This window comes from Neofelis nebulosa, chromosome 17 (assembly GCF_028018385.1).
Source record: "Neofelis nebulosa isolate mNeoNeb1 chromosome 17, mNeoNeb1.pri, whole genome shotgun sequence".
NCBI lineage: Eukaryota > Metazoa > Chordata > Mammalia > Carnivora > Felidae > Neofelis > Neofelis nebulosa.
In genome coordinates, this window is record NC_080798.1 from 15,242,330 (window position 1) to 15,260,650 (window position 18,321).

Here is an 18,321-nt window from a genome sequence, read left to right on the forward strand (position 1 = left end):
ACTTGCCTATTCTGGGCGTCTCCTTTAAGTGGGATCTAACAACACTTCTCCTATGTCTGGCTTCTTACGCTACACATAATGTTTTCGAGGTCCATCTACGTGGGAGCATTTTTCAAAATGTCACTCATTTTTGTGGCTGAAAAATAACTCACTGTGTTGTATATATACACATCATATTTTGTGTATCCATTCATCCGTTGATAGCCACTTGGGTTCCCTCTACCTTCTAGCTATCGTGAACAATCCAACTACGCACACTGATGTACAAATATCTATTCAAGCCTCTGCTTTCAACTCTTCTGGGTATATACGTAAGGAGTAGAACTGCCAGGTTATGTGATGGTTCTATGTTTAACCGTTTGAAAAACTACCAGACTGTTTTCCACGGCGGCTGCTCCGTGTTACATTCCCATCGGTGATGCGTGAGGGCTCCCAGCTTCTCCACATCCTTGCCAATACTTATTTTCCCTTTATTGGTAACATTTATCCTGGGAGGTGCGAAGTAGGATCTCGCCGTGGTGACTTACTTCTGGCCCCCCAAAAAGCACAAGCAACTCAATGGAGAAAAGGGCATTTCCCGTAAACGGTGCTGGAATCATGAACCCTGATCTTCAACCCCGCCCTTTGCACCCACGTTAACTTATAATGGATCACAAACTCAAATATAAAACCACAAAACTTTCAGAAACCAACTGACCAAACCAACCTTCAGGATCTAAGGCTAGGCACAAATGTTAGACTGGATATGAAAAGACCCGTAAAAGGAAAAATTAATAAAGCAGACCTCATCAAAATTATAAACTTTTGCTCTGCAGAAGTCCACAAGAGGGGGGGAAAATCTACCGATTGGGAGACAAGATTTACAAGCCACCCATCTGACCAAGGACTAGTCTCTAGAAGAACTCCCCAAATTCAACAGTAAAAAAACCAAGCAACCCCCGGAGAAAATGGGCAGAAGACACGAAGAGACATTTTACCAAAGACGGTGTAGAGACAGCAGTCAGCACATGAAAGGATGTGTGGTGACAGACGCAAATTAAAACCACAACGAGTTACCGTTCACATGCCTAACAGAGCGGCGAAAATCGAAAACAGCGGCAACACCAAATGCGGGTGCAGATGCAGAGAAACGATCATTCGCACACTGCTGGGGGGAACGTAAAATGGTACAGCCGCTTTGGAAAACGGTTTGGTGATTTCTTTCTTTTCTTTTTTTTTGGCAATTTCTTTAGACGTGCAACTGGCCATACTGCCCAGCAAGTGCACTTCTGGGTATTTACCCCAGAGAAACAAAAATTTACGTTCACACGAAAACCTGTATGCAACTGTTTATGGCGGCTTTATTTGTAATAGCCGCCAAAATGAAAACAACCCAGAGGTCCTTCCATGGGTGAAAGGATAACCTGTGGTACGTCCATACCATGGGACACTCGTCAGCAAGAAAAGGGAACCAACTATTTTTTTTAAAATACCTATTCTATTTTTTAATGTTTATTTATTTTGAGAGAGAGAAAGAGAGAGAACAAGTGTCCACAAGTGGGGGAAGGGCAGAGAGAAAGAAAGAGAATCCCAAGCAGGCTCCGCACTGTCAGCGAAGAGCCCAACGTGGGGCTCCGACTCACAAACCGTGGGTTCATTTCCTGAGCCCAAGTCAGACACTTAACCGACTGAACCACCCAGGCGCTCCAGGAACCAACTATCGATACACGCAACAATCTGGGGAACTCTCCAAAGAATTAGGCTGAGTTAAAAAAAAAAAGCCAACCAAAAGGTTACATACAGTAGGATTCCACTTACATAACATTCTTTTCTTTTTGAAACTGTAAGCTTTTTTGCTTTATTTTATATTTTAAATTCTCCTTATTGTTACAGTTCTTTACATCAGGGCTGTGAAAATTGTTTCACAGTACATCCCATTTTTGAAATGCAGGATTATAATAATGGGGAACGGACAGATGAGTGATTGTCAGCAGTTAGGGACGTGCCAGGGAGGGCATGTGGCTATAAAAAGGCATCAGGAAGGAACCTTGTGATGGAATGTTCTGTCTCTTGACTGTATCAATGTCATTATCCTGGTTGTGGTCTTGTACTAACTACAGTGTTTGCAAGATGTTACCTCTGGGGAAACAGGGGCCTTCTCTGTGTTATTTCTTGCATCTGCCAGTGAATCCACGGTTATCTCGAGATAAAAGCTTAGTCAAAAATATTAATACTTGAGGGGAACCTGGGTGGCTCAGTCATTACAGAGACTGCTTGGGATTCTCTCTCCCTCTCTCTCTGCCCCTCCCCTGCTTGCTCTCTACCTCTTCCTCAAAAATAAATAAATAAACATTTGAAATATATATATATATATATATATATATATATATATAAATAATTTAAAATATATATTTTTTAATATATTTTATACATATTTATATTATATAATTAATATATTAATATATTATGTTATATATATATTATATATTTTTATATTTTTATATATTATTTTAAAAATATATACATATATTAATAATTTATTTAAAATGCCAGAGACCCTTGCCCACCTTTTAGCCTTTGAACATGCGATTCACTCTCCTTGGAACACTATTCCGCATACTAACTCTTGTGCCTCTTTTAGCCTTCAACTCAGAATTCTCCTCTTCCAAGAAGGCTTCCCTGATTTCCTAAGCCCAGTTCTCTGGGCTTCCTCCTCCACAGCCAAGGCAGTGATCTGTGCTCCACGGTCATTCTGGCTGTCACCGACTGGTGCTGTCCGTCTCCACCACTAGAGCACAAGTTCCATGAGGAAAGACCATGGGCTGACCGGCCACCAGCCTTTCCCCGGCGTCAGCCAGAACAGAGCAGGAGGCACAGCGGCACTCAGGGAATATCTACAAAATCAATGAGTGAGTGGCAGTGAGGACAATAACACAGCTCGCACTCAGTACAAGGATTCTCCACGCCAGTCTCTTTTGAGTGCTTTCCGTGGATGAAATAATCTTTATACAGTCCCATTTTATAAATGGGGAAACTGAGGCCAACAGAGGGAAGTCGCCGCATGCCAAAGGTCACCCAGCCAATAGGCGGCAGAGCCGGGGACCGCATTCAGAGCCTTTGATAGTCATCTCCACCCCCGAGGGCCTCTCCGGAAAGGCTGGATGAGCCTGGCTACCAGGGGAAGCAGAGGGGCACAGGGGGCAGGCAAGAGAAGAGACCGTCTGGCCCTCAACCTGCAATCGGTTCCTCTGTACTGGGACAAACAGACCCCGGATGATACCAGAGTTCCTTTATCTCTTACAGGTGCTCAGTGAAGACCCCTTACATGTCAAGGGCCTGTGACTGAGTCCCATGTGGTGACCTGGGAAGCCAGCAGTGCCCTCCATGGACAGAAAATGCCGATGTCACTTGAGGTTTCAAACCACCGCCCCCCCCCCCCATGCCCTCCCGAGGCTCCCTCCCCCAGGGCTGGGCTGCTTTCATCTGGCAACTGTGGGGGCGGGGGAGGCAGCTCCGACCCACACTGGGGAACATTCCTATTGGCACAGGACTTCATTTGTCCACCTAGAGAAACCTCGAGAGCAAAATACTGAGAGCAAATTACAGCCGAGAGCTGGCGGTCTGGTGTCATTACACTCGGCTTTAAAAGCTGCGGAGCAACATGGGAGACTGTGTAGAGAGGCACCAAGGGACCATGGTGAGGCCTGAATACCTGCAGGTGGGCACAGAGGGCTTTCCCCAGGGCCAGGGTGTCTCTCCTCTCAGCTGGGCAAGAGGGCCTAAGGGGGGCCGTCAGGTGATTCCCTGTCCTCTTGGGGCATCTGATAGCTCTCAAAATTCACAAAAATAGAAGCAACAATTAAAAGGAAGAAAAGGGGCACCCGGGTGGCTCTGTTGGTGAAGCGTCCGACTTCGGCTCAGGTCATGATCTCACAGTCCGTGAGCTCGAGCCCCGCATGGGGCTCTGTGCTGACAGCTCAGAGCCTGGAGCCCGCTTGGGATTCCGTGTCTCCCTCTCTCTCTGCGCCACCCCACTCACACTCTGTCTCTGTCTCTCTCTCTCAAAAATAAATAAACATTAAAAAACATTTTTTTTAAAGTAAAAGGAAAAAAAGACAGTTGGATTTCTTTGACAAAGCTGGTGACACCTACCTTCCAGATCTGGGTGGTCGTTAGATGGGGGTACACCTTAGAATCATTCATGAAACTGAACAGGGAGTGATGTACTTTTTCTCTACACATGTCCTATTTTACACTCCCGTGTGGCAAACACCAGGGACGGCAATTCTGACAGCTGGAAGCTTCCTCTATATGCACCTGTACCTTCAGACAACCTCCCTCTCTTGAGCTCTCTCTATCCCTCAACACACACACACACACACACACACACACACACACACACACACACCCAAGCTGTAAACTGCTATCATAATCACAACAGTCCTCCTTGGCCCCTTGCAGCTCTTGGCCTGTTTCCTTCAAGGAAGGCACGGGCCTGCAAGCAGCCAGCCCTGGAGCCCTTGGATGCTGCCACGGCCGGGGTCCCCGTACCCTGGACGCTCCCGTGTCCCATGTGCATCACTCTTCAGTGAGTGAGCCCTTCTGGCCAAGGGAATGTGTCCCTGCCCTGCCCTACCCTGGGGCACCAACAGCCAGTCATCCAGAGTAGAAGGACAGAGTTAAGATTTAGTGAAGTGTCCCCCTGGAGGACACTTTACGGGCTCATCGGTGCCCTATGCTGGAGACACAAGACGGCAGCGAGGCCAGCTGCGAAGCATTCCGTTCGGGCGCCCTGCTGGCCCAAAACGAGGCAGTGGGCAGGGTGCTGTTAACACCCCACACTGCAGAGGAGGAAAGTGAGGCTCAGAGAGGGGAGGTGCCAGCCCAAGGTCACACAGCGTGTATCAGAGCCAGGAGTCCGCGGTAGGTCTGACGCAGGCCAAAGTCTGCTCGCGTCTCGTTTCATGCGCCCGGTAATTATTACGCACACAGTGAGCGCCAGACACGGTTTTAGGTACTGGGGACACAGCAGTAAAGAAGACAGTCCCTCCTTCCCAGAGCTGAAGTTCCAGTGGGGGAGATAAGACAATACACAAGTAAACGAAAAAGGACGTAACAAGGGGGCGACGACAGGGAGCGCAGTCAGGGAGGTCTCCAAGGTGGGTGGCACTGGAGCTGGACCAGAGGGCAGGGAGGAAGCCACGAGGCAACCCACGTGAGAGGGGATGGCCACCACAAAGGCCCCCGGACCGAAGCCCGCCTGATACACGCCAGGATGTGCGAGGAGGCCAGCGTGGCCGGGAGCGGTGGGGGCAGTGGTACAGTTGAGGTCAAGGAAGCCCGCGCGGACTGTGGAAGAAAAGTAGCTCTCATCACACTCTTTTCTGCACGGTCTCCACCTGGCTGAGTCCCGACCACAGCCCTCCTAGGGAGGCGTGGTCCCCATCGTGTCCCCAAGGAAGCGGGTGGAGGATGGGACAGCTTCCCAGGCTGGCCCCGCTGGCCAAGGGCAGAGCCAGGCCAGGAGAGCAGCTCTGTGCCTAAATGACCACCAGGCCAGCTAGTGGCCAGCTCGGGGGTGACTCAAGGATGGGGCTGGGGGACGGGGATGGCTCTCAGCTGGGGGCCTAGGGGTCCTGGCAAAGCAGGAACCCGAAGCCATGCGCTCTTGACGACAGACAGTTCGTGGAGGCTGGTGGCTGACACACAGCCCTTTGCCCAGGCCCCAGCAGTTCCCGAGCCTCTGTCCTCAGGTACCCCCCGCCCCACCCCACTCTGCTGTATCCGGATACCAGTCTGACTGGGAGCAATGGAAGAATTTTTCTTTCGATCCACTCAATTTTTAAAATTTAATGAAACTTACTTTATCCTATTTAATTGTTTTAAGTTTTTTTTTTTTTTTAACATGTATTCATTTCGAGAGAGACAGAGTGTGAGTGGGGTAGGGGAAGAAAGAAAGGGAGACACAGAATCCAGAGCAGGCTCCAGGCTCTGAGCTGTCAGCACAGAGTCTGACGCGGGGCTCGAACCCAAGAACCGTGAGATCATGACCTGAGCCGAAGTCGGATGCCTAACCAACTGAGCCAGCCAGGCGCCCCCTAGGTTTATTTTAAAAGTGCCCCAGGCACTAATGTTGACCTGATGTTCATACATATAGTACCACCTGGGAAAGAAACAGAACCTGAATATAAACAAGCCTCTAGACCTAAGTCCCAATTTACAGGAGGCACAAGGGACAGAGGAACACGTTAAGAGACACAAGGATTCATCGGCTGGGTCCAGACTGTGGAAAACTCGAGGGGACAAAGCACTAGGGTCTTTGATAGATACACAATGCAAACAGCAAGCACACAAAAGCGCTGACACGAGAGGTCCCACAGACGACAGACGCCTTAAGGGGCCTGTCAACCAAATGCAAAGCACAGACCTTGTCTGGATTCCAAATCAAACGAACAAATTGAAAAAAAGGAGGATAAGACAACTGGAGAAATGTGAGGATGTTAACGAACTACCAGCTCTTTTTTTCCTGTGACAACAGTATTGTGGGTTTGTTCTTTTAGACTCTTTAATCTCCTTCAGGAGGAAAATTGGGAAAACTTACGGCTAAAGTATATGACGTTTGGGAATTGCTTTGAAACAATCAGGGAGGTGGGGACTGCGTTACGAGATGAAAAAGCCTGGTGACATCATTGGTTAACTGTGGATGCCGGTGACAGGGACAGTGACGGGGACCTGGGGAAGGCATGAGACCACCCCTCTGAGCATGAATGAACACTTCTACACAAAGGTTTTACATGTTTTGCAAAAGGAAATGTGACCTACTGATAACAGCAAAGATTTACGGCTTGCCCACCCAGTGAATCTTTCATTACTAAATCCAAACATGTGTCCTGCCTCTAATAACTGTAACAGCGATCGCGGCCAAAGCCACCATGACGACATATGGATGGCAGCGCTGTGCTGAGCGTCACACACGCCACTGACTCCCTCACTCCTCCCAGCTACTCCCAGGAGGCAACGGGAACCCATCTCCTGCTCCAGATGTGGGAACCGACGCCGCTGCGGCATCCGGGGCTCCGGGGCCCGGCCAGGGCCCCAGGGGAAGCTCTGCCAGAACCGGAGAGGCCCAGTGGGGAGCCCTTGCCCTGAGTGGGCGTGGGAGAGGAGGCCAGTGAGCCCTGGCGAGCACTGGACCCATTTCCCCTCATTCTCCTCAAATAGTAAAGGCCCCCGCGATGCAACCTCCACATCTGAGCATAAGCTTTTGCTGAAACCAAACCCTGGGTTGCCCCGCAGGAGCTTGAAATGGTAACTGGCCACAGAGGGCACCACCAGACTTTTGGGCCCGCGGAGGGATCTTGGGTCACAGGATTGGTCACGTCAGGGTCTGCCGCCTGCCCGGACAGTCCTCCCACGAGGCAGCAAAGCCGGCCCCAGTACCCCCAAATATCAGTGGGACGCTTGCCCCCACCCCCACTCCAGGTGCCAGGAGAGGTGATGGGGGCTGGGAGGGTGACGCCAGCATCCTTCCCATCCCTGTCTTGGGCTGGTGGACACCATCTCCCTCTGTGGCTTCAGCAGGATCCTGGCTAAATGGGAAGCCGGACAAGCTTCGACTCTCGGAGGAGGGAGTGAGAAATCGAGGCCGGGGAAAGGGGGAGAAAGGCGAAAGGCAGAGAGACATGGGGAGAAAGAGAGGAGGAGGGCAGGGAGACAGAGAAGGCCACCTCCAGGAGCCTGGAGGACCCAGGGATGGGAAGACGGGACAGCGGCAGAGGCTGTACCGCCAGCACGGAAGCCCTCCCTGGGCCCAGCGGCCTCATCTGTAACGTGGGAACAACAGTCCTATCTTCTGACAGTGCGCCTGTGGGGGTGACGTGGCTCAATCACGCCATGTCAGGAGCCTGGAAAGTGCCCCCAACGTTGCAGAAGCGAACACATTTGCTATCATTTCTGTAGGCCGGTGGCTCTCATCTTAGCTAGTCACCCAGGGAACTTAAAACAAAACAAAACAAAAACTAATCAATGCTTGGGCCCCACAGCCAGAGATTGGGATTCAAACAAACAATCTGGGCTCGACTCCCCCAGGTGATTTAAAGTGCAGTGGGGCGGGGGGGGGGGGGGGGGGGGGGGTAAGTGGGCTGTCAGGGGCTGGGCAGGACACACAGCTCCAGGCCTGAGGCCTGGGGGGGTGGGAGGGGAGAGGTGGGACTTGTAAAGTGAGACAGACTGATGACAGAGGGGGAGGGAAGTAGAAAGGAGGGCCGGGGAGGGGCAGGGGCATTGCCTGGGAGGCCCCTCTGCCTGCTCCTCCTCCCCCACCTCGGGCCACCAGGAATCTGGGGCCTGCAGAGGAATGCAGGCGGGCCTGGCACGGCCATCTCCGGGTCCCCTCCCCCTGCACAAACTCCCAGGAGCCCACCTCCGCCTGGCCCAGCCAGAAGCCTCCCCTGGGAAGGCATCAGCTAGCCCTCAGTCCTCCAGCCCTCCCAGGCTTCTCGGAAGGCCCGTCCTGAACCCCTTCTCCTTTTGGGTTCTCTGCAGCTCACATGCTGGACCAAGGCGCCAGGCCCAGCACTTAGCAGGGGTGGAGTGAGTGGCCCTGATCACCCTTATCACCTGCTCTGGTGGGCGGGGCAGGGGGAGGGGCGACCTGAGAAGGCCTCCCAGAGGGGGTGACCTCTAGTTCAAGACTTGGTGAGGAATACTTGAGATGAGGGCACTTAACAAAGGTGGGCAAGGCTAAGTGCAGCAGGCAAGCAGATTGGGGCAGGGCCCAGTCCACCAGAGGGGGCTCCAGGTTTGGGTCCTCGCCCCCAGGCAGTGGGAGACATGGAAGGATGTCAGGCGGAGAAGGAACCCACGCTGACCTCAGCCACACCAGCTGCCCTCCACCTCTCTTCTTTCACGGGGATGGGAAACACCAGCTGGCCCACTGGAGGGTGCCAGGGTATCCCCAGGTCCTGCCACCCCAGAGGGGTACAGCTGGGCCCTGGTTCCTTCCTGCCACGCTGTGAGGAGACTCCTCCAGAGCTGCTTCCCGCATCCCTGAGCCTGTTCCCCGATAATTAAACTGTAAGCTGATTAGTCAAGGAAAACCTTTAATTAGCCCTTGAAATCATTCAGGAAAATTACAACCTCCTCTCCGGGCACCCTGCCCGCCTTCTCCCAGGGCCTAGGAGTGATGCCAGGGAGGAAGCAGGGTCTGGGGAGGGGGACTCCTGCCCCTAATGTGAGCCTCACCTGGCAAAGGCCAAACCTAGGGTGCAAGGCACCTTGTGGGAGAGGAAGGCACGGACTCCCCTGGCCACATCATGAAGTACCTCGGAATAAATCCAACAAGAGGTGGGCAAGGACTGGAAAAGTCCAAGTGCTGGAAAAGCAGGGCACGTTCCTGAGAGACGTCAGAGAAGACAAATAAATGGGGAAATATACCATGTTCATGGACTGGGGAGACACAATGTTGTGTCTGTGTGTGTGACAAGATGCTTGTCTAATATTTAAATAGAACTCAAGAAGCCAGGAATGGCCCAGACACTCTTGAAGAACAAGTAAGAGTGTTTGCTCTCCCCATGATCAAAACTTCTTATCAACTACAGAAATTAGGGCAGCATGGTAGTGATGCAGGAATAGGCCAAAAGAGCGAGAAAAGGACAGAGCACTCAGAGAGAGACCCAGTTATACAGACACGTGATCTATGATAAGCCTGACTGTGGAGAAAAGTCAGCCTGTTTTTAATAAATGGTATTTGGAGGATTGGGGATCCAGATGAAGAATACGAACCTGGATGCCTACCTCACACACACCACACACACACACACACACACACACACACACACACACCCAGGACAAAGAAAGACTAAAGGTGAGAAGCAGGACTATAAAACTGTAAAGGAAATGAGTGATACATTTGACCACATTAAAATTAAGAGCTTCTGTTCATCAAAAGACACAATAAAGAAGGCGAAAAGACAGGCAGCAGGCCAGGAGAAGATACGTATAGCATCTCGGAAACAAAGGCTCTCATCCAGAACCTAGGATTTAACTCAAAGAACTGACAAATAAAAATGCAGACAGCCTGATGGAAAATGGGCAAGTGACTTGAACAGGCTCTTCACAAGAGAGGAGCTTCCAGATGTCCCAGGAACAGGTGAAAGGCTGCTCCACCTGACCGGCCACCAGGGAAAGGCAAATCGCCAGGCTGAGGAGATACCACCAGACCTGCTTAGCACCAGCTTTCAGGACAGGCTAGCACTCACCACTGGTACCACCCTTACCCTCTATGAAAGGGGTCAAATAGTCATGGCCACCTTCTGGGATCCTGGGATGCACTGAGCAGACGCACAGGAGTGCTACGTGGGGCGCCGGGCCTGGTACGTGCAAACCTTCAATTAGTTTTCCCTATTAATCAGTCTAGGGAATAAGCACGCCCCAGACCCGAGGTCATTTCAGGCCCTCCCCTACCTCTGAGCAGGGATGCCCCAGAAGGCTGAAAGTCCAAGAGGCAGACGCCAAGTGGGTAGCAATGGGATCTGTTTATCCACCAACCACTGTGTCCCTGGAGGCCACAAAGGGCCAGAGTATTTGTGGAAGGGAAACGAAAACAATCACGTTCATATTTATACACCAGGCATCAGCTAAGTATGTTAGGAGAACTTCATAGATGCCCTAGAACACCCAGAGTGGCCTCGATTCTAGAGAAGAACCGGGACATGGAGAGGCCCGTGTGGCCGTCTGCATTCAAAATCCAGACTGACCACAGAACTGACACTGCTACCCTTCAATTCCCCGAAGGCCCCTGCACTCTCCCAGCCTCAAATGCCCATCCCCAGCCAACCTCTATCCACCCTTCAAGTGGTGTTCCCTCCTTACCTGGGGCAGATCTCCCGTCATTGGTCACTGCACTCAGGTGACAACAGCACTCACAGCTTAGCACAGCTCATTCATTCCTGCTTTCACATTTAGTCCACCAGCGTTGACTGAGCAATCACGACACATACACATCAAGCTGAGGTTCTAGCAAGGGACACGGTAAGGGTCTCCCACGCTTACCCCCCGGCCCATGAAGCCAAGTTATGAGGGGCAGGGAGGACAATAAGCCAAGTGACCCACAAATCCTAATGTAATGTAATGTAATGTAGGATGAGTGCTACAAAGAAAATCAAGCAGGGGAAGGCGGGAAGAGACGGTGACAGGTCGCAGAGGAAGCAGCATGAACCAAAAGCCCTGAGGCAGGACCCAGCCTAGAATGTTCCAGGAACAGCATGGCAGGAGAGAAGGGGAAGCTGGCAAGGAAGCTGGGCCAGGATCTCATGCCCTCCACCCCGCCCCTGCCCCAAAGAGATGAAGCCACAGGAGGGTCCCCAGCAGGCAGAGACACGATGTGACCCCAGCCCCCTCTGTCCTCATGGGAGGATGGACTGTGGGGGCAGCGGGGGTGCGGGGAGTGAGGAGGTGGGGTAAGAGAGTGCATTAAGTAGGGGCTGACACAGGCAGAGTGAGAGGTTCTGTTCTGAAGGTACAGCAAGTGGCTTTCCTACCATGGTGGATGCGAAGGAAGAGGACAAGAGGAGTCAGGATGATACCAGACTCCTGGCCGGATCTACAGGATGGATGGGGTGCCCGTTGATGAGACAGGGTCACTGGGGGACGACGGGGGCTTGGGAGTCTGGCTTCCTTTACCTGTGTGTCGACCTTTGACCAAGGTCTGTGCACTAAGACAGGGTACACTAAGGGCCACCTACTGTGGTCACCTCTGGTTCCCGTGGTGACAGCACCTACTCAGGAATAAGCACTTGACTCCTACTGGAAGGACGGGTAAGAGCTGGCAGGGACAGGAACATGGGAAGGACAGAATAACGAGAGGACTCCAATCAATGATAAGCAAGCACATGTTACTTCTGCAGAACAGAATATAAAATGTTCCAAGCTCAATTAAAAACTTTGACCGACCGGGGGTGCTGGTTAAGTGTCCTGTCCGCCTCTTGGTGTCGGGTCAAGTCATGATCTCTCAGTCGTGGGTTCGAGAGAGATGTTTGCGATGTTGTTGCAGAGCCTAGCTGGGATCCTCTCTCTCTCTCCAGTCTCTCTCTCTCCCTGCCCCTCCTCGCCTCTCTCTCAAATAAACTTAAAAAAATTAAAAAAGAAAGTTTGACCAAACGTTGGTGAGGATGCGTAGTGCACATTGGTACCATACCCTACCTCTGACCCAAGCAAGGCACCTTGGGTAGATTCCCTGGAAAAAGCACGCACACGTGCCCCAGCAGACGAGTTCAAGGACATTTATACCCTGCACAGCAGGAGACACAGAGATCCGTTCTGGTTTATTACAACGACAGAATACTACACAGCAGTGACGGCAGACGAGGGGCCTGCCACACTAGAGGCAACGGCTGGACCTCCCAGATTGCGGACCAAAGACGGCGGGCACAAACGAGGACGCGCCGGAGGACTCCATTTATGTGAAGTTCAAAAGCAGGCAAAGGTGGGGGATGCATGCCTGGTAAGAACTCTCCAGAAAAGCAGGGACGCAGGGACCCCCAAGGTCAGGGGAGTGATCACTCCTGGGGTCGTGATCGAGAGAGTGGGGGTGGAGGCTTCCAGGGTGAGGTGTCCTGTCTCGCCCCGGGTGTGGTGAGGTGTCGGTTCCTCCTATAATTATGTGAAATCGAGGCTTACGCGCATTTCCGGAGGCATATTACGCTTCACGATTGGTACACGTACAAAAGTAGTGGAATCATAAACGCACATAAACATACATAGACACACACGCGGCATCTCGGAGTCAAATCATCTGGGGTCAGGCTGCTGTGGAAGATCTGGGGGCGCCCGCGGGCAGCAGAGCAGGGGTCCCTAGGGAGAGAGGAGGCGGACCGGCCTGGGGGTCCTCACCTGAGGGGCAGGTGCTGAAGAGCCCTGCCCTCCGGCCATGTCCTACTTTCTCCCTATTCCCAGCACTGACTGCTGAGGGGAAGGGAGGGGAGGGGAGGGGAGGGGAGGAAGGGGCAGGAGGAGGGCGGGAGGAGGCCCAGGATAGCAGCCCGCTTCCCTTCCCGTTGTGTGGGAGCGGCTGAAACCAGACTGGGGAAGTGAGCCGGGCCGAAACCCGCAGCACAATGCCACTTTATCAGGAGTTTCCAGAGCCAGGCCCCAGGCACCTGGGGGTGGAGGCAGGGAGGGCCTGGAACCCCGGGAAGACACAAAGCGGGGGGAGGGGGGCGGGGGGCGCAGGAGAGCCTTCTAAGCCCTCAGGCTTAGTTCTGAGGGTGGCACAGGTCGTGTGCCAAGGTGGTCAGGAGGCAGACTCGGCAGTGACCCCAGGCAAGTCTCCCGGGCTCTCGATCTCCTCCCCTGTGGAAGGGGAGTAACAGTAACGCCCCGATCTGGAGGGTGCTGGCGGGGGCCAATAAGTCAGTCCGCAGGAGCACGCAGAGGGAGGCCCGTGAACAGTCCTGGTATCGGGTGAGACTATGCGTATTATCACTAGCAGCTAAGTCTCTGAGCGCCTTCGATGCACTTTGCCTGAAGATTATGCATTTATATTCTCACAACAGCCCTTCGGCGAGGTACCATCGTCGTCCCCGTTTTACGGATAAGGACACCACGGCACAGAGCGGTTAAGGGACCACTCAGCTACTAGGGGCAAAGCTGGCACCAGAGTCCATGCCCTCAGCCTCCACCGTGTCACTCAAGTTTAGAACTCCAGACTGGAGCCAGGAGAGCCTGGGGTTCGGGTCCTGGATCTGCCACTTATTTGCGCCGGGGTTGCCAGCCTGTGCCTCAGTTTCCCCTTCTCAGGGAAAGTAAAAATCCCACAAACAGCTCCCGGGAAAGGAAGCCTGGATGGCTTTCAACATACACAGAAATGCTCCACTTCACTCACATGAAAATCAGGACCTTACATGACGGGCAAAGATCAAAGTATCAGGTAACACCCAACAACGCGCCCGCGAGGAAACCTCGGAGCCACCAGACCCCGGGGCTGGGGGGCTGGGGGGCTGGGGTGTCAACGGGCAGGCCGGAGCCCTACGGGCCGAGCTACCAGGGTGCGCACCTCAGACCCCCGAGCCCGCCTCCAGAGCCGCACCCAGAGCCACGCTCACGCGCGTGAAGCCCTGTCCAGAAGAGGGACAGGCTGGAAGGGCGGGAACGGCCACTGATGCGAACACAGGCGCACCAGGGGACATCACACGGCCGCAGAGAGCGCTCCACAGAACTGAAGGGGGAAAACCGCAAGGGCTGGGACAGAATACCAACACGGGAAGTCGGGTCCACCTGGGGAGAAACAAAAGGGGGCAGATCGTGTGCAGGAACAGACGTCGCAAGAAAGACGCCGGGAACAATGGCTGTCTCTGGGAAGGGGACGGACAGCCAGGCCTGGAGAGGGGTTTCCTCGTCACCCTGTAGCCTGCTGTGCCGTGCGGAGGTTTGCAACTCTTATGTAGGGGACAACGTGCACACGGAGCAAAAACGTGCCTCTTTAAAACGAAGAAGACGCTGGCAGAGAGAAATGAGGTTACTAAGCCCTCCCCCTCCGGGCCCCTGGGCAGAGCCACCGCGAGGATGCTCAAAAAGCACAGCCAGCGCCTGGCCTGGCCGCCCCGGAGGCTGGGAGCCCGCGAGGAGGACGCCGCAGCCCAGGAGGACGGGGCGCACGGAAACGGAGACTGTTAAAATCGTTGAACTATTAAACTGTTACCGCAAGCTCACCGTGGGCCGGGCAACGTGCTAAGCGCTTTCCAGCATGATCTACAACCCTCCCAACGGCCCATCTCACAGGTGAGGAACGTGAGGCCGGGAGGCTCCGGCTCTTTCCCAGGGGCCCCAGCTAGGGGGAGCAGGGATGCCGTGGACGGCGTGGCCCCCGGCACGGAAGTGGTCACTGCCCCTGAGGACGGCAGCAGCACCTGGGGAAAGGCAGGGCAGGACCAGAGGGCCCCAGGGGACAGGCTGCAGTGAGGGGTGGCTTCTGTCTCGTCCGCCACAGCCAGCTCCCCTGGGACCTGGCAGAGCTCCCCTCTGCCCCCCTCTGCTCCCCCCACACCTTCCTGTGGGCCAAGGCGGCCGGCGGACAACAAGCCCCAGCCCCGGAAGGGTGGTTGGGGCGGGAAGGGTCCCATTTCCCTGGCCGTGACTTGGAAGGAGACCGCTTCCTGCTGGCAGCATCTGTGGCCGCCTGGCTCGGGTGATGGGATAAACAGCTGCTGGGGACACCCCGACCGGCGTCTGGCCAGGAAGTCTGGTCTACTGTGAGCCAGCAGGACAAGGAGGGGTGAGGCAGTGGATAAGAGAGCGAAGGGGTTGTGGGGGGCCCCGAGAGAGGTAGGGACCCGGGGCCCAGGAACAGCCCAGGTTGAACAGACCTCCGAGGAGCTTCCATCTAATAAAGAGGAGCCTGGGTCAGGCCCCACTGGACAGGAAGAGACCTTGTCTCATCAAAACCACTTCCAAACCACTGAGGACAGCCACAGCAGGCAGTGACTCCAGAGTCTGAAGGCCTGGAGTTCACGTCCTACCTCTGCCGCTTGCCTGCTGTGTAATCTTAGACTTGTCACCTACCTCTCTGGGTCTCAGTTTTCTCATCTCTAAAGTGGGGACGATAACAGTACCTACCTCGTAGGCTGTCTGTGGAGAGCCAGTGGGTTAACGTGTGGAAAGTACCCACGATTTCGACAGCACACAGATCCCTCCTCCCTCATCTGCTGGGACTAGTACAGCAGCCTCCTACGGTCTCCCTGCCACCGCCCCCCAGGATCTGGGCCCCACACGGCAAAAGGAGCAACCCTTATAAAAGAGAAACGGGATGGGGGCGCCCGGGTGGCTTAGTCTGTTAAGTATACTCTTGATCTCGGCTCAGGTCACGATCTCAGGGTTCATGAGTTGGAGCCCTGAGTTGGGCTCTTCTCTCACAGCGCAGAGCCTGCTTGGAATTCTCTCTCCCTCTCTCTCTCTGCCCCTACCCACCTTGTGCTCTCTCACTCTCTTTCAAGATAAATAAACTTTAGGGGCGCCTGGGTGGCGCAGTCGGTTGAGCATCCGACTTCAGCCAGGTCACGATCTCGCAGTCCGTGAGTTCGAGCCCCGCGTCGGGCTCTGGGCTGATGGCTCGGAGCCTGGAGCCTGTTTCCGATTCTGTGTCTCCCTCTCTCTCTCTGCCCCTCCCCCGTTCATGCTCTGTCTCTCTCTGTCTCAAAAATAAAAATAAACGTTAAAAAAAAAAAAAAAAAAAAGATAAATAAACTTTAAAAAGAAGTTGTTGTTTTTTTTTTTAAAGAAAGACACCAAATGTTGCTTGAAACCTTCCAATGATCCTCATTAGACACAGAACAAAACCCACACTCCTCGCCTCAGCCTGTCGGCCCCCCGTGTATCTGCCACATCTTCCCCGCCTCCCTGAGCTCAGTGCCTGCTTGGTCACACTGGCCTCCGTGCTGGTACCTGACCATCTCAGGGCCTTTGCACTTCCCATACCCACTACCAGCTCTGTTCTTTCCACCTCCTTTCTAGGCCTGGCTCACTCTTTCTCATCGGTCAGATGTCTCCTTCTCTAGAAGGCCCTCACCGACTCCCCAGGCTGGGCCAGGTGCTTCCCGGATCCTAACCTTGACGCTTCTGCTTGTGCTTCCCCATCCCAGCCCTGACGCTCTGGGCCGTCATTGTCTGGGGATGGGGCCTGTGTCCTTGGTATGCCAAAACCCATGCAGGCAGGGCCAGGGCCGTGTTGGTTGCCAGTGGGACCCGTGGTCAGACACACAAGGAGTGTAACAGGCTCTGCCTGTCGCTTTCCACACTTCACCTGCTTCCTCCCTGCCCCGTTCCTGAGGAGGTTCAAGTCAGTACGGTTTCCTTCCCCACCGTCAGCCTGAGAGATGCCTCCCCAGGAGAGCTGCGTCAAAGCTGTGGTCACTGCCCCGGATGCCCTACAGGGCAAAAGCCTGGGTGTGGGGGCTCGGTGGGTGTCAGGCCCCAGCTAAGCCCATCGCGTGAACCACCTCCTCAACTGCTCCCAGCCAGCCCGGGGGCGGGGGGTGGGCATAAAGCCACCATCTCATGGCTGAGTAAAGCCATTTCAGCAGGGGCCATGAACTCGCCCAAAGCAGGACGTGGGGTGAAGGGAGCCCTCAAGCCTGGTTGGAAAGCAGACTGGTACAACTGCTTAGGACAACAATTTGGAAGGTCCATCAGTTCCACTGCGAGTCCCATGCCCGCGAGAGACTCTGGCCACGGTATCCAAGGAAACACGTTCTAGAATGTTCGACCCAGCACCGTCACTGTCCCATGGGAAACCACCCAAATGTCCACCAAGAGGTGAACAGGTAACTCCTGTGTGGCATAATCACAAAAAGAAACACTCACGGCCGAGACCGTGAGTCCTAGCGCGACACACATCCTCGAGGAGCAACAGGCGGACTCTAACGTTGAGCAGGAAAAGCAGGCTGCTTACCGGGATACCACTTAGATGATCCGTGAAACCGGAAAACAGCGGCGGTCAACCCCGGCTGGCCACCAGAGCCACATACTGATGCCAGCCCCACCCCAGACCCAAGCGGATCCAAGTCGGAATCTCTACGGCTGGCCTGGGCAACGGCATTTTTGAAAGCTCTCCAGGGGACTGCAGTGTGCAGCCAGGGTTGAGGGCTGTTGCTCTGTCATTCGGGAACACTCTCAAAGGCAGTAAAAGTAGGAAGACCCGCAGAGGAGCGCTGAACACCAAATCCAATGCAGGGCAGCGCCGGCAGGGAGGCTGGGGAGGGGGCGGGGCGGGGCATTGAACTCGACGCTGCAAGCTCTGAGCTCTGAGCTCGTCACAGGCCCCAGCTGGAGGGGGGAGTGCTCTGTTATACTGAATGCTTCACTTTCTTCCCTAGTCTAAAATGTATCGTCAGGAATAAGACTGGCAAGTAAGAAATGACTTGCCTAAGGTCCCTCGGCCGGTGACAGGGCAGGGACCCAAACTTGGGTCCCCAGTGCCAAAGCCCCGTCCCTCCTTTTCTGTGCCAAGCCCGGGATGCTGAGCAAGCTGGAACCACGAGGGCACGAGGCTGGGCTGACCTCATGGGGCTGCCTGGCAGTGTGCCCACCCAGTGGCCCTGCCCAGAAGGGGGCGGGGCGGCTGGCTGAGAAAGCCAGGAGGCGGATGGAAAGTGAGGTCCTCCCAAGGAAGACAAACGCTAACACAGCGCCCACCGTGTGCCAGGTCCTGGGTCAAGCGCTTTACACCTTGCACCCTCACGGCAATCCCACGAGGTGGCCACTATCGCTATTTCCATTTTGCAGACGAAGAAAGCGGAGGCCCAGAAAGTTAAGCGACTTGCCCACAGTCACGGCCCGTGAGCGCTGGAG

The 18,321-nt window shown here is 54.2% G+C and overlaps 1 protein-coding gene across 4 annotated transcripts in view; it reads right to left on the reverse strand.

Moving 5' to 3' along the window:
- PAK4 (p21 (RAC1) activated kinase 4) overlaps positions 1–18,321 on the reverse strand; it is a 45,323-nt gene that overhangs the window by 24,925 nt on the left and 2,077 nt on the right. Inside the window, exon 2 of one of the 4 annotated variants that reach the window (XM_058709773.1) lies at positions 6,581–6,711. The exons of 2 other annotated variants lie outside the window; for them this stretch is intronic. The gene's annotated coding sequence lies outside the window, so the exon portion shown is untranslated. Of the gene's footprint in view, positions 1–6,580; positions 6,712–18,165; positions 18,282–18,321 lie in introns of those variants that run through there. One more of the 4 variants, XM_058709775.1, reaches the window with a different exon arrangement.